At 39.7% G+C, this 15,617-nt stretch overlaps 1 protein-coding gene across 6 annotated transcripts in view; it reads right to left on the bottom strand.

Annotated features, from left to right (window-relative positions):
- FAM110B (family with sequence similarity 110 member B) overlaps window positions 1–2,577 on the bottom strand; it is a 147,191-nt gene extending 144,614 nt beyond the window's left edge. For all 6 annotated transcript variants that reach the window (XM_078353563.1, XM_078353564.1, XM_035277421.3 and 3 more), the window contains exon 1: window positions 2,351–2,577. The gene's annotated coding sequence lies outside the window, so the exon portion shown is untranslated. The remainder of the gene's footprint in view (window positions 1–2,350) is intronic.
- Window positions 2,578–15,617: the final 13,040 nt, after the last annotated feature.

Below are 15,617 nucleotides of genomic sequence, written 5' to 3'. Positions count from 1 at the left end.
CAGCAGTTTTGCTTCTGCAGGGCCCCAACAGTTAATACCATACCTTCGCTTGGCTAAGTTATTTAAAATAATAACTTTGAAAAAGTTACTTCAATGTTAAAGGGGAAGGGAGGACATGAAATGAGAGTAAACTCCTGCCAATCATTTAAAATATCTAAACAGCAAACACAATCGTTGGTTACTAACACATGACAAATAAGCAGTTTTAAATAAGTGGCAAGTAAGTAGTTTTAAATAAGTGAGTTTTCTTATCTGAGCTAATTAGGTTATAAATCCTGCTCTAAAGATTTTAAAGCATGAATAAGAATTATATGCTATTGTTGATGTATATATAGCAGACATGTTTATCTTTCATTATGTTTTAACACAGCGGGAGTTACTTAACTCTGCTGTACCAATGGTTCTTTCAACTGGGAATTGGAAGTAGGATTCTAAACCTAGAGAACAAGGGAGTGCAGAGGAGGTCAGAGATGGGGTTCAGAGCCCAGGTTTTCCCTAATGTCTAGGCTTCTCTTTGAACAATTAGCCTTTTAAGGACAACCAGGTCTCCTTATGAAAGGCACCAGGGCACAACTAGATTCAAGACTGTGGTCCTTCCCTTAGAAATCCACTATATAAGATGAATTCAATCAACCCTTACCATGCATATGGATACATAGGGCAGCTTGTCAGTCATAGGCAAAACAACAACCCAACTTCAGCCCTGATCTAAAATTAAACCACAGGCTTAAAATAGATCATGATCTAACAAAGCAGAATTTTAAAAATCAAAACAACCATTTTCCAAACAGAAAGAAACACATAGCTTGATAAGAAAAATTAAAAGTAATATTATCTGACACCTAGAACTATATGTAAGGCACAGTTCTAATCACTTTATAGATTATCAAGTTGACAAGGCACCACTACCTCTGTTGAATTAGCGACTTTATGGTATACAGCCTATAGTAACACTGCAGATTAAATACCGTAGGGTAAACCAATGGGATGTTATGAGCGAAGGATTCTAGTTTACCATTAACTCACCCTTATTTTAGAACAACTATGCGTAATAAATAGCTTATCTGAATAACCAGGGGTTGTGATGTCACAAAAATGAGCACAAGAAATTAATACAAGTATCCTTCCAGAAATGACTACGTGTAAATTGGGGGGGAAATACTAAATAAATAACTTCTTCACCAACAAAGGAAATAAGGAAAATGGAAGTCCCACTATTCATATTGCAAAAATGCTTATTCTACTATCATATTCCCTTTTGAGAAACAGACCAGTTTGCAATCCTCATAACACCAGCAGTGCAATGTTGTCACAGATGTGTGCCAGATTTTGCACAGGACATAAACTGGCTGTGAGGAAGAACCCAGAGTTTGCCTATTTTTTGGCAGGAAAGAAAGCCTGCACTTTTCTGGGTGTGAGTGTGTGTGTGTGTGTGTCTCAATGAATCTGAATCATAACTTGAAAGGGTTAAAAAGCCGGGCACCAGGTGTTTTCTTTCCACTTTCCAGAGTAATTTAAGAGCACTGCAAAGTTATCTCCCTTCCTTCCCCAGGAGCCAGCTTAGGGGAGACCTGTCACTGCCATTTACACTGTACAGCTCCAGCTCTAAACAATAGGAGGGCACCAGGCTGGGCAGCAGGCTTCGGGGCTTCACACAGCCTGCATGGGCTTTGTTGCCAAGTTATGAGCTCCTCTGGGTGATGGAGGCATGAGTGAGCCAAGGACAATTTAATTCTATTTCAAATCTGTATGCTTTCAAAGAAAATAGAGACAATTGAGGCCAAGGGAGGAGCTGGAAGGGGTAACCAAAAACAAACTTTTGGAACCTCAGAATCTACATTTCTTGCAATAATTCCCAGCCAAGGATTAGATGGTATTGATACTCCCAAAGTATTTAACACTGAGATTAGAGACCATTCAAGGAGCTGCGGCTTAATGGAGTCCTCATCCCTGGTAGTCCCACTCCTCCAGCAGCATCCGGCAGGCGCGCTTTCGGAGCCCACCTCCGCTCCGCAGCGCGGCCAGCTTCCCCCGCCCTGGCTCCAACCCCGGCCCCGTGCCCGACCTCCTAGCCGAGTCCGGGACGCGCAGCCAAGCCGAGCGCAGAGGGGGAGCGGGGCAGGCAGCGGCGCAGCGCCTCCCCCGGCGGGCCAGAAAGCCGACCGGGGTCCGCCTGGGCCGGTGAGGCCGGGCTGAACGGCGACCCTGCCCGGGCGGAGAAGCTGCAGGCGAAGAGCCGGCCGCGCGCAGCTCCCGCATTGTCCGTAGCCGGGGCGCGGCGCGACCACTGAACCCGAATCCCAACCCCGGCCCAGCAGTCCCCCTCCCGGCCCCCACGGCCCACTCTTACCTGGGCCGCGCACCTCAGTCCCTGGCCGTGCGGCCCGAGCCGGGCGCCAGGCTCCCGAGGACTGCGAGGAGGGAGAGCCCGGGCCCGCTAAGGGCGGAGGGCCGAGAGCGGGTTGTAGAGGCGGCCGAGTCCTCGCGGTTGCTGCCGCGGGGCCGCGGGCGGGGCTGGCGGGGCTGGCGGAACGGGCCCCGCTGGCGGCGGCCGCGATGGTCCGGTCTGCGCCGACTGGGAGGGCTGAGGCAGGCTTCGCCGGAGAACGAGGGAGGGAACTTGGAGCCAGTTGCTGGGGCCGAGAGCGCGTGTCCCTGAGCGAGTGCACACGCCCCTCGAGAGCCCCGCCCCGCCTCCATCCCGCCCCCACTCCACCTTCCGGGTCCCCACCCCTCTTGCACCTCCACTCCAAGCCCTGCCTCTCTCCCCACATCTCCAGCCCGCTACCGTTACCCACCCTACCCCTGACCCACCCCCACTCCACTCCGTCGGCGCCCCCAATTCCCCCCCCCACTCCCACCCTCATCCTCACGCCAGCACCCCCACCCCGCTCCCATCCGGTGATCTCTCTGGATCTCGGACTGCCACCCCAGCGCAGATCCGCTCAGCACTTGAGACCTAGAGCCTGTGTCTTGAATGAAATAACCCCACCTGGTTGTCAAGCCATCCAAACGTTTTGGTGCCTGACGTTTTCTGTTTACTTTCATATACTCAGACGGGGCGTCCTAACTTCATTTCTGAAGGCATTTTTAAGGCTTCAAAAAAAATGTTTGGAGAAAATAGTAAAGAATAAAAATGTACTACCTCTGAAATGTGGGCCGGTTGATGTTTTAAAATGGAGCGTTTTGGGGTGCATCATTTTTAATCGCCTAATATGTTATTTGAGAATACTTTCTACTTAGATTTGCCTAGTAACTTCGTCGTTTCAGGAGAGGGATAGTTTTAGGAAGACTAAACACATTGTAATTTAGCCTTGCTATTGCAAACTCTAAAAGATAAAATCCATCTTTATCAAAATGAATTTAAATGGGTTACGGACTCACAAAATAATTGTTTCTTCTAGAAAATATTTAGCAAGTATTTCTTTTTAATCTCTAGTACACTGAAAACACAATTGCATTTATCTCATTTTCTCAGAAAGATCGTTTATATTTGAATTGTGCTTCAATTCAATGAACCTATTGTTTCATAATAGTTAAGTTGCCAACTAAATAAAACTTAGACTTCTATGATAAAAATTTTTACTATTTAAAAGACTACCATTTTAAGAAAGTGACATGATACTGGGATTTAAATGGAACTTTCCTTTGGCATACTAATGCATTCCTCCTGATCACAGATTAGGTTGTGGTCTGCATTCACTCCAAAAGTCACATAACAGCAGAAAGAAATTATTTTTCACCATTCCCATAGCAAATGGAACCAACTTCTCTCCCTCTCAAGTACACTTTTCTTTTTTCACTTCTTTGCCCCAATCCCTTCCTTTTAGGAATTTTCCCCTCCCATTGGGTGTGACTAGCCCACAGACCTTCCTGACATTGTGAGGGATATGACCCAGGCCAGCCAATTAGAATATCCTCTGGGAACAAAAAAGGGGGGGTCCTTTCCCTGACTGACAGGACAGCTCCTGAGACCTTATCATACAAGAGTACAGCAGCTGGAGTCAAGGTACTGGAGAATAAAACAAAAGCAGAAAAAAAGCCACGCTAAGCAATGGAGGTAGAAAAGAACACTGATGACATCAATGACCATCTGTAGGTAACCACCTCTAAAACCAGTCAAATCCCTAAACTTCTGACGGAATGCACCAATACATTGTCTTTCTTACTATGCCATTTTGAGTTGTTTCTTTCAAAAAAACTCACTTAAAAAGTCATAAAAGATTCCCCTATGATCCATGCTTTGAAAATCATGAATGCAACCAATGAGTTTAGCTTTTCTATTCTCTCTCTCTCTCTTTTTTTTTTTTTTTTTTTTTTTTTTGTGATGGTGTCTTACTCTCTCACCCAGGCTGGAGGACAGTGGCATGATCTCAGCTCACTGCAACCTCCAACTCCTGGGTTCAGTGATCCTCCTGCCTCAGCCTCCCCAGTAGCTGAGATTACAGGCGCACATCACTATGGTCAGCTAATTTTTGTATTTTTGGTAGAAACAGGGTTTTGCCATGTTGGCCAGGCTGGTCTCAAACTCCTGACCTCAGGTGATCCACCCACCTTGGCCTCCCAAAGTGCTGGGATTATAGTCGTGAGCCACTGCACCCTGCCAAGTTTTAGCTTTTCTATTGCCTAATCTACTTCTTGATAAATAAAGTATCTGCCAAGGTGTTCACTTAGTAGGAAGCCCTAACTCTTATTATTAAGGTTCTCATTTAGGGTTTTACTACTGCCCATTATAGATTTAATGGCCCCAAATTGTCCTCACCAAAACCAAAAACCAATAAAAGATGTGGTTAAAGAGCCAGAGAGAACACAATAAAACATTTATGCTGGAATATTTCAGTAAATATCTTGTCTTATCAATTACGCCAATACAACATGCTGTCATAATCCTTGATGGTTGCAGATTTAGGACATAGTTTTCTTATCTTGGGGACTGAAAACGCTAAGGCCTGCTACAAATTTTCAGGAAATGTTGAAATTAGTTGTTTCTGCTGGAATTTTATTATGTTGTTTATTCTTCAGAAGTGAGCCATTAGCCTAGGCTTGCGATTCTTTTGTTTCACAGAGATTTCTGTCTCCAAAAGTATGTAACAACATTTGGCTAGTACCCAAACAAGCACCCATATATGAATCAGTATTTAATTTAATCATTACTCACAGGTCACTGCGGACAGTGGGACTACTCCTAGCAAGGGAGGGAGCCTAAGGACATGCAGTTATTAGCCCTACTGCTCTGACCGCCAGAATGGTTTCTTATGGGAAAATGTGAGATTGGTTATGCCAGGCACATTGGCTCATGCCTGTAATCCCAGCACTTTGGGAGGTCAGGAGTTCGAGACCAGCCTGACCAATATGATGAAACCTCATCTCTAGGAAAAAAAAGAAAGAAAATGTGAAACTGAAAAGACATGAGTTCAGAGTTTTCACTAGTCTTTCTCCAGGTAGGTATGTACCTAAGTCGTGTCAACAACTAGTGAAACTTTAAATGTATAAAAGCCTGTGAGCTGAATAATAATATATCATAAATAGATGCAAGCTTCACAAAAGGAGAGTACAAGGAAGTAAACCATCTCTGAAAACAAGACAACCAAAGCAGCTTGGGGGGAAAGTTAAACAGTAAAAATAAAAAAGAGTTCCGGAATCCAGGCCCAGCTCCAAGTGGCACTTGTTCCAGTGATTGGCTATGCCATGGAAAATGTCAATCAAATATCCAGAGTACCCCCAGCATGCCTGTATTGGATCAATGGGATGCTTGTACACATTATCTTGCCCAAGAGTGGTACAACAGTCCCTTAATTAACTTAGGGTCAGTCAGACCACCCTATCTGTCCACAGATCCCCCTGAAATCATGGCATACATCAGAGGTTTTCAGACCATGAAACAGAATCACCTGTAGTACTCCCAACAAATGCCAGGTCTCTAGGTTGAGGGAGGACAGACAAGCATTTTTTTTTTTTTTTTTTTTAGACAGAGTTTAGCTCTTGTTACCCAGGCTGGAGTGCAATGGCACGATCTTGGCTTACTGCAACCTCTGCCTCCTGGGTTCAGGCAATTCTCCTGCCTCAGCCTCCTGAGTAGCTGGGATTACAGGCATGCGCCACCATGCCCAGCTAATTTTTTGTATTTTTAGTAGAGACAGGGTTTCACCTTGTTGACCAGGATGGTCTTGATCTCTTGACCTTGTGATCCACCCGCCTCAGCCTCCCAAAGTGCTGGGATTACAGGCTTGAGCCACTGCGCCTGGCCTTTTTTTTTTTTTTAAGATCTACCCAAGAGATTGTAGCAAATCTGGCAGGGCTAATGTAAATAAGGTCTGTGAATTTGTGCTCTCAATTCCACAGAAAAAGACTTGGGAAAGCCTCAGCCCTCAGATCAGACTTCATTGAATTAGAATTTTTATGTAAAATTAAACTTATTGATTGAACAAACTCAATTTGTCTTTTCCCCTTAACAACCATAGTTCTGAGGAAATAGAAAAAAGCAGCGAGGAATGCACCTTATGAGGAGTGGGCGGATTTGCTAGAAGTAATCACACTGAAAAAAGGCAGCTCACAGCAAGGCTGAGATAAAAGAATCACTAAACAGAAAAGTATTGTTAGTTGCTGGACTAAGAGGCCACTCCACTCCATCCTGGGCAACAGCCCCTGGGGGTTCCCTCATGCTGCTTGCCTCTCAGCATAGTTCTTGTTCAGGCTGGTGGTCAGAAAATCAAAACAATTGAATTATGCTCTTGAATACGGACCTCCATCATTTAATACTAACAACTGCCATTTATTGAAACTCTGTGCTAACAGTTTACATGTTTTATTTTCAGTGGTCACAACGGCCCTAAATATAAATAGTATTGATTCCCATTTTATGAACAAGAAGTTCAGGCCCAGAAAAGAGATAAATCCAAGGTCACAGTGTTAGTGATTAGAGGACTTAAAGGCTGATCTTTATGAGCCAAAGCCTAAAGATCTTTACTATAAGCCTAACTTGCCAATGAATCTCACAAATTATCTATGCAATAAGAGAGTCAGTAGTCACAGGAGGCTATTTAAGTTTAAATGAATTAAACTTTTATGGAATTTATATTAATTAAATTAAATTAATTAATTAATTAAAAATTTTTTTGAGATGGAGTTTAGCTCTTGTCACCCAGGATGGAGTACAATGGCACAATCTCAACTCACTGCAACCTCCACCTTCCAGGTTCATGCGATCCACTTGCCTTGACCTCCCAAACTGCTGATATTATAGGAGTGAACCACTGCATCTAGCCTCATTACATTTAATTTAAATTCATTGAATTAAAAACTTTATATTGTAAATGTGAATAAATTGCAAGTTTCTCAGCCGCACTGGCTACTTTTCAAGTACTCTGCAGCCACAGGCAGCTGATGGCTGCCTTTGGGCCGCACAAATAAATGTCCCCATCACCACAGAAAGTTCTATCCAACGACTTGGATGCTGCTCAGATTCATCCGTATCATCATCTTAAGGCAGTGTTCTTCATGACTGAGTTTTCCAAGTAAATTGCCCCAACCCTTTTATGTTAACTGTTTTGATGAACTTCTTTCTAAAATGAGTAAGACGTTTCTCTGGCGGCCATAATCAGCAGGGCATACTGAACTGAGTGCTTCTGTGAGGCATGCACGGCCAGGAGCCCACCCTCAAGGCACCGGAATGCCATGCTTGGGAGCTGTGCATCTCTTCTCCCTGTGTTATCTCAGTTCTCACCTGTAGTCCTTACTTCTGCAGAGTACCTGCTTGCCACTGGCCAGAGTACGATGTTTGCTGACCCTCTGCCCTTAGCCTGCTTCTATCTGCCCAATGCCTCTCCCTGTTGGTTGTTTGGTTTTCCAGTTCCATGTTTTCAACTACTACTGATTTGCCAGTGACTCTAGAATTTTTATCTCTAACTTCCACATATTTTTCTAATCTGCAGAGTAGTTTTCTTTTCTAGCTCTCCATTTGGCTAGTGCTACTCAAAGAGCTGTCTGTGAACCAGCAGTGGTCCTTGAATTGTGTGTGGCTACTCTAGTACAAGATGAATTTAGAAAGTGAAAGCCAACGCTGGGCACAGTGGCTCATGCCTGTAATCCCAGCACTTTGGGAGGCCAAGGCAGGTGGATCACCTGAGGTCAGGAGTGTGAGAGCAGTCTGCCAACATGGTGAAACCTTGTCTCTACTAAAAATACAAAAATTAGCCAGGCATGGTGGCGCATGCATGCAGTCTCAGCTACTCGGTAGACTGAGGCAGGAAAATTATTTGACGTAAAGGGAGGCAGAGGCTACGGTGAGCTGAGATTGTGCCATTGCACTCCAGCCTGGGCAACAGAGAGAGACTCCATAAAAAAAGAGACAGAGAGAAAGAGACAGAGAGAAAAAGTAGGAGAAAGAGAGGAAGGGAGGGAGGGAGGGCGGGCCAAGCCTGTATTTATAAGTTTTTACACCAGTTTGACATTGTAGGCACATTATTGTATCGTATTGTATCATATTGTATATTGTACGTCTAAACTGGATTGAAAATTAAAAACAAATAAACACAAAAAAATACTGTGCCTGACTCCACCTGAGTATTTTCTAGGACCCCAATGCTCATTGCTATTACCTGTCAATAACCAAAAGTTATTATTATTGCCAAATGCATCAGTCAGGGTTCAGTTGGAAACAGAGAATTTAATATAGCAAACTACTTGTAAAGATCCTAGAGAAGCTGAAGAGATGAATAACAGAAAGTGAGTTGAGTTAGATTTTGGCAGAAGCAGGAAACTGCCACCACAACAGCACAGAAAAATGAAATGATGTCCTAGGCACCCAGCTGTTGGACCCAGTGAAGGGACCTGATCCAAAACAACAAAAAATAAGGACTGCCCCCTAGAAACTGAGACCATGGAAGACATACAGATGCTGTCTGTTTAATTGAACTAATACTGAATTAATTTTTGTTTCTGTTACTGACATTGAGCAGAATGAAAAATTGCCTGGAGAACTCTAGATTGCCAAATATTATGAATAACCAAATAATTATGCAGAGGGAGGCTGAAACTGTTTAGGTTCTTTCCAGTTATAAAACTGATTTATGCTTGAGAACTGAGATGCTGTGTCCACTTGTATGAAACAAATACATGAGCTCTTATTTTTTTGGCATGATACTTTCACCTACTTTTAGATTTACAGATATTTTAAAAGATTATGATGTCAGGATTATGCTTGTGTTGTATGTGGACTATTAGATTAATCTATGCACGTTTCACATGTTTACAGTGTGAAATAAGGCACTAAATACATGGATTCGTTTTAAACTATTTGTGGTAAGATGAATTTAGAACATTAGGGTGCTTATTTAATAGAAATATAATCCATCTATTTGGCACAGAGCTCACCAATTCTCATTTTCCCTGGAATCAAAATGCAAAGGTGGCATGAAGAACTGAAATCCTAATTTCATCCAAACTTCTTCCTAATCAAATATTAAGTCACTTAATTAACAGCAAAAAAATAAACTTTTTTTCTCCTTTCTACCATTAAACAGCAGAGATGCTAATGAACAAAATAGATAGCAAGTAAGAGAAAACTAAGAGAGAAGGACAAGTAAGGAATATTAGGTGTCTGGGCTTCCGACAGCACCAACACATCCTAACTATTTTCCTCTTTTAAAACAACTTTAAAGTAGGTACACAGATTGTTAAGTCTTAGAGTTCAATGTGTATTTTTTCCTGAGCTTTTTTTTTCAACATGTATGTTATGATTTCTAAATGTTTGGTAAAGATACAGTCAGAAGTTTATGTAGGCTTTCTATTTTTCAGTTATCTGTTTCAGTCTAATGGATGAGCAATGGCATTTCTGACATTTGTAGAAATCTCCTGAGAATTGTAGGAAAAATTTCACAAAATATCAGAGTGCTTTTGGTGTAGATGTGAATTTTAGTTCATTCACCCACTCATCCTCCCTCGTGCATTCTGTCACCAAGTCTCTTATTTTCAGTGTTTCCCTCACCCATCTCATTACTCACATCTTACCTGCACATAGTACAATAGCTTCAATAGATTTTCAAGTTAAACATGTCATCAAACAACCAGTCAAGTGTATTGTTTATTACCACTTCTATAACTATTCTTCCATTCCCCAAAGAAGTAAAAGTCAATCCTCTCCGCAGTAGTTTGATGACTCCAAATATTTTTTACATATTCACAAATGACACAATGCCTGAATTTTCTGCTAGTTCGATGACCAGCAGCCAAGACTTCTAAGTAGATATCCTTTTAGAAAATCTACTTTTGCAAAGTCCCAGCTAGTTTGTCATCAAAGAGGAATGGGGTGGAGGAATTAATAGAGAGTTTAGGAAAAGACAGAATGGGGTAGGGGAGAGAGCAATTCTACTACCAAGCTCATTATTCTACTCAATCCGAAAGCATCTTCTAAACTGTCTGGTGACAATATAGGAAGGCTAAATCAGAGTATGTTGAATTTTGGGGGGGAAAGAAAAGTAACCATATGTTGCCCTTTTGGGTTTTTTTTTTTTTGGGTGGAAATATGGATACACACACATCAACATAGGCTGCAAAAATATCAATGTATAACTGTGACATTTATCCATATGCACATCTTCCTCTGACAGCCTCTACTTCCTGTTTAGTTGTTAGGAGTTTTGTGCTAACTGGTAAGCAGAAATTTTAAATATTAGCACAATTTTTTCATAATCACTAAGCATAATAATCTCTTAGGAATTTTGGATTGGCCGAATTCCCAAACTCTTAGTAAATGTCATAATTGTGCTAATCTTAGAAGGCCTTCCTGTGTTATTTTGTATTAGATGATGGTTTATTTCTCAGAACTCAAACTGCACTATGCACTGATAACTCTCCAATGCAGTTAACTACCTTAGGAACAAACATGGTCTCGGGTGGCTCCTTATAAAGCTCGCTGAACTGTAAACTACATGAGAACAAGAATGTAGCTAACCCCTTTTGAGATTTTCCTCAGTACTTAGCAAAATCAGAGCAGCTCACAAAGCTTCATCTGATACTCATTGAGATAAATATATATTCTGATAGTGTTATAATTACTGTGTCACTTTATATGCAGAAACTTCTCATCTCTAGAAACTGCTATGGAATCTCTACATTGCAACATCTCCTATACAACTGAGTCCTGAGCATAGAACATGCTTTCATCATGGAGAAACCCCTAATCTGAGTGCAGCTACCAAAAGCCACGAAGGTGTCTTTCCCAACTGAGGACACATATCAGAAGCCAGGAAAGAATGAAAATGAGGGATTGCAGCAACATCTGACTCTTATGTGGATTTGGAAAGATTCACAAAGCCACACATTTAAGAATTACGAATGGCAAAATATTCTTGTTAATTTCTAATGAAAAAGATGTTATTTTTGTCTGTATCGAATATTATATTTCAGAAAGTACAGTTTTGATGATGGTCCTTGAACTAAACAAGGTGTGAATCACTCAGGCAAAGGTGTGGGAATAATGGGGGAATGCAGGAAAGTGAGCATTTCAGAATGCTAGAAAAGCCAGAGGCAGAGATGGTTTTTGGGTATGTCTCACAGATGAATCTTCTTTCTTTTTCCAGGAGACTGTGGCCTAGGTAATATTTTCTTAAATTATAATTTAGTTCTTCCAGAATGGAAATGTAAGCTCTAAGTATAAAAGAGCAGAAACAGAAGAACTACTGAGCTTGTCGGATTCTGAGAGATGCTTTTCTGTCTGGTCTGGGTTACCTATAGCTGCATCTGAGCAATTAGACAGACGGTGTATGTCTTCTATTCTTGATTAATTAAATTGGCTCATTAAACTGGGCTAAAGTGGGTGGATTACTCAGGGTTCTTCAGAGAAACAGAACTGAATCAATTGAGATACATTTACATCTCTTATTAATAAATACAGTCTATTATTATTTATAATACTATTGTCATAGTGACAGGATCTCATATAAATTAATATATATTAATTATGGAAATTAGCTTACACTATTATGGAGACCAAGAAGTTTCATGTTCTGCTATCTGCAAGATGGAGAACTGAGAAAACTGGTGGAGTAATTCCATCTGAATCTGAAGGCCTGAGAACTAGGAGAGTCAATATCCAAGGACAGGAGAAGAAGATGGACAGTTCTAGCTTAAGAGGAGAGCAAATTTGCCCCTTCCCTGCCTTTTGTTTTTTGTAACGCCTAATGTCTTGAGTGATGCCCGTCCACATTAGAGAGGACCATCTGCATACTTGGTTCACCAATTAAAATGCTAATCTCCAGACACACCCTCAGAGACATACCCAGAAATATCTGGACATCCCTTAGCCCAATCAAATTGACATAAAATTAACTATCACAGTAGGTGTGTATGCCTATGCATCTTCTTTTCCCACCTGTCTCAGTCTGTTTGGGCTGCTATAACCACATACCTTAAATTGGGTGGTTTATAAACAATAAAAATGTATTGCTCAACAGTTCTGGAGTCTGAGAAGTCCAAGATCAAGGCATTGGCAGATTTGGTGTTTGGTGAGACCTCACTATGTGGTTCATAGATGACACCTTCTAAGTACTCACATGTCAAAAGGGCAAACAAGTTTCCTCAGAGCTTTTTCATAAGGGCACTGATGCCATTTATATGGGCTCTACTCTTGGAACCAAATTATCTCCTAAAAACCACAGCTCTTAGTACTATTACATTGCAGATTAGGTATTAACATGTGAATTTTCAGAGGAATACAAACATTCTGACCATAGCAGCACTAGTTGCATTTTCCATATAACTTTATAAATACAGAGAGGTTATTTTATACAAATATATACAATCTACTCCTTCATTTGCATTTAACCAATTAAGATGTTGATGAAGTAGGTATTATGTTTATTTCCCTGTGCCTCTAAGTCTTCTAAAAAGGATTTATGTTAAAAAGCATTTTTAAAAATAATGTTAGGTAATAAATCTTGATTTTCAATGTTTTATGTGGTTGAATAATGTCTAAAAGATACCATTACATTAAAAAAGAACATATACTTAATATGAAAGCTCATAATCTGTATTAATTTAGCGAAAGTAATTAATTTTAACTTCCTTAAATGATAGTCTTATTTGGAGACTGAAATATCACTACAAAATATTTTCTCATTTTGAGATGTAATCCTTTTTTATAAGCAAGACATAATTTTAATCGTTACAGTATAGTCATAGCAAATTTAGACTATGAAAAATACTTAATCTTTAGATGCTTGTCATATATTTTGTGCTTTATTAATTCTATTTTACATATATGTATTTTTAATATGTAATTTTACTTTTCATTGTTATATTTTATTTTTCTTTTCTACCAGATAAAATGACTGGTAAAGACCATTGTACATTCTAACATCATGGATTATATCAGATGGGCTAAACATCCATAAGAGTTTGAAGACCACTTAACTGAGGAGTGGCACCAAAGTTCAAAAGTTTATGATACCTTTCTGTATACTCTGGTTTCTACAGGGCTGCCATATAAACCACATAGCCTACACTGTTTAACTCCACAGACCTTGCCACAAATGGCACCCTCTGGGGCAGTGCGCACAGCACCCCTGGTGCTAAAAATTTGATTTTGTGAATTTTTCTTTTTCCTCCCACAGAGTCTAATTTCCTCTCAGGCACAGTAGACTCAATGTTGTAGCCGAAAGCATACCATAGTCATTTCACAAACTATTTTGTGACTTATACTGACATTTCTGAAATGAGCCAATGTGATGTAACTGTGTTATTCATAAGCTAATAAGTATATGCCAGCAACTATCTATCTCTATATAGGTAAATGTATTAATGATTTCAGCGAGAGAAACTCTTTATTGTTCTTGATTAAATCTGTTAAGCAAGGACAAACCAATTTTAATGCAGAAAATTATTATAATTTAAAAGGGCATTTTAATAAACCATTATATAAAGAATAGATTAGTGCGTACAGGCCTCAATCTTCAACCTTAACTGTAACATGAAATAAAACAATTATATAAGTTATGAAAATGCATTGCATGTATAATTGTGTACATAATGAGAGATTTTCTAATGATCCATTCATTAAATTGTATGATGTTCAATATGCATAAAATGCAGAAGGCCTAGGGGGAATTATAAGCAAATTATGAAATGTGATTTCTATCTAAGTACAGTAGTTTTCAATTTCTTTAGGTAACTGAATAAACTCATGAAGAAAACTGGACAGGTGAAAAAGGTCAAATAAATATAATGTTAAGATCATGTTCAAATAAGTTTCAAATAGGTACCCTGCAGAGAAGTCACAATTATAATAGTTTCCTGGAGGAAGCAAAGTTTTGTTTATTGCTTGTTTTGAGACAGGGTCTCAATCTGTCACCCAGGTTGGAGTGCAGTGGCTGGATCTCAGCTCACTGCAACCTCTGCCTTCTAGTCTCAAGTGATCCTCCCTCCTAAGCCTCCTGAATAGTTGGGAACACAGATGTGTGCCACCACATGCAGCAAATTTTTTTTGTAGAAATGGGGTTTTGCGATGTTGGCCTCAAAACCTGGGCTCCAGTGTTCCTCCTGCCTTGGCCTCCCAAAATGTTGGGATTACAGGCATGAGCCATTCCATCTGGCTAGGAAACAAAGTTTTAACAGGATTTTATATAATGAAAAGGTTAAAAAAAGCAAAGTAAGTTTCCTCTGGTAGATTACAATCATGAATTAAAGAAGGTGGAAATAACAAAAAAAATTGGTAACTTCTCTAAAGAGTCTATGATAGACAAAGGTTATAAAAAGGAAAGCATGTGCACAAATGATGAGAATAAGAATCATGGTTGATGGTCAATAGCACACTAACCAACCGGATGCTCACTTTTAAAAACACTTAAAGAGATTATAGATGCTTGTAAGAGTTAACAGCTTTTTATCTTTAACTTTAATATAAAATAGTATTGTTGAGTATTTTTATTTTTGTTGACTTGCATAATTAAATGTACAAATAAAAACAAAATTAAAATATACCATAATATGAATCATAATTATATAATTTAATATCCAACACATTTTTATATAAAACAATTATTTTTGAAATTGTACATAAAAAAACTGTCAAATTTTGGAGTAAGAAAAAATTTCAGTCTATATTTTTCAAATCATCTTAATTTAACATTTAGATTAGCATCAACCAAAAGTATACAAATATTAAGACCCTATGAAATCTTAAGATTCCCGAAAAAAAATTAAGCAAATAGATCTTTAAGATCTTCTATGTTCTCAAGACTAAATACAAAAAGAAATGTTTCTTTTGCTTATTAGCAAAATTGACAGGGAACTATTGAAATGCCAGAAATTAAATCAAAACCATTTAGTTTTGATTTCTGGGAACAATTTTTAAAGCATTTTTATACTGAAGAACATCATATGTAGGTCATAAACTCTGGATACACTGTACACATTAATTTCTCCTCCCCAGTAATAGTACAGACAGTGAGATATCTAGAGTAGAAAAGTTGAACATTTTCTCTTGTAAGCAAACCTGGTATGGTAGTAGCTCAGATCTTTTTGTTGTTGTTTTTGTTTTGTCTTTCCTGATGGACAGGTCTGACATACTCTGTATAGTCCCATAAATAAATGACTTTGAGTAGCCTAAAGGCATTTCTCCA

Source organism: Callithrix jacchus, chromosome 16 (assembly GCF_049354715.1).
Source record: "Callithrix jacchus isolate 240 chromosome 16, calJac240_pri, whole genome shotgun sequence".
NCBI classification, from domain to species: Eukaryota; Metazoa; Chordata; class Mammalia; order Primates; family Cebidae; genus Callithrix; species Callithrix jacchus.
The sequence above is the reverse complement of the archived record's forward strand: the minus strand, read 5'-3'. Positions and strand labels throughout refer to the sequence as shown.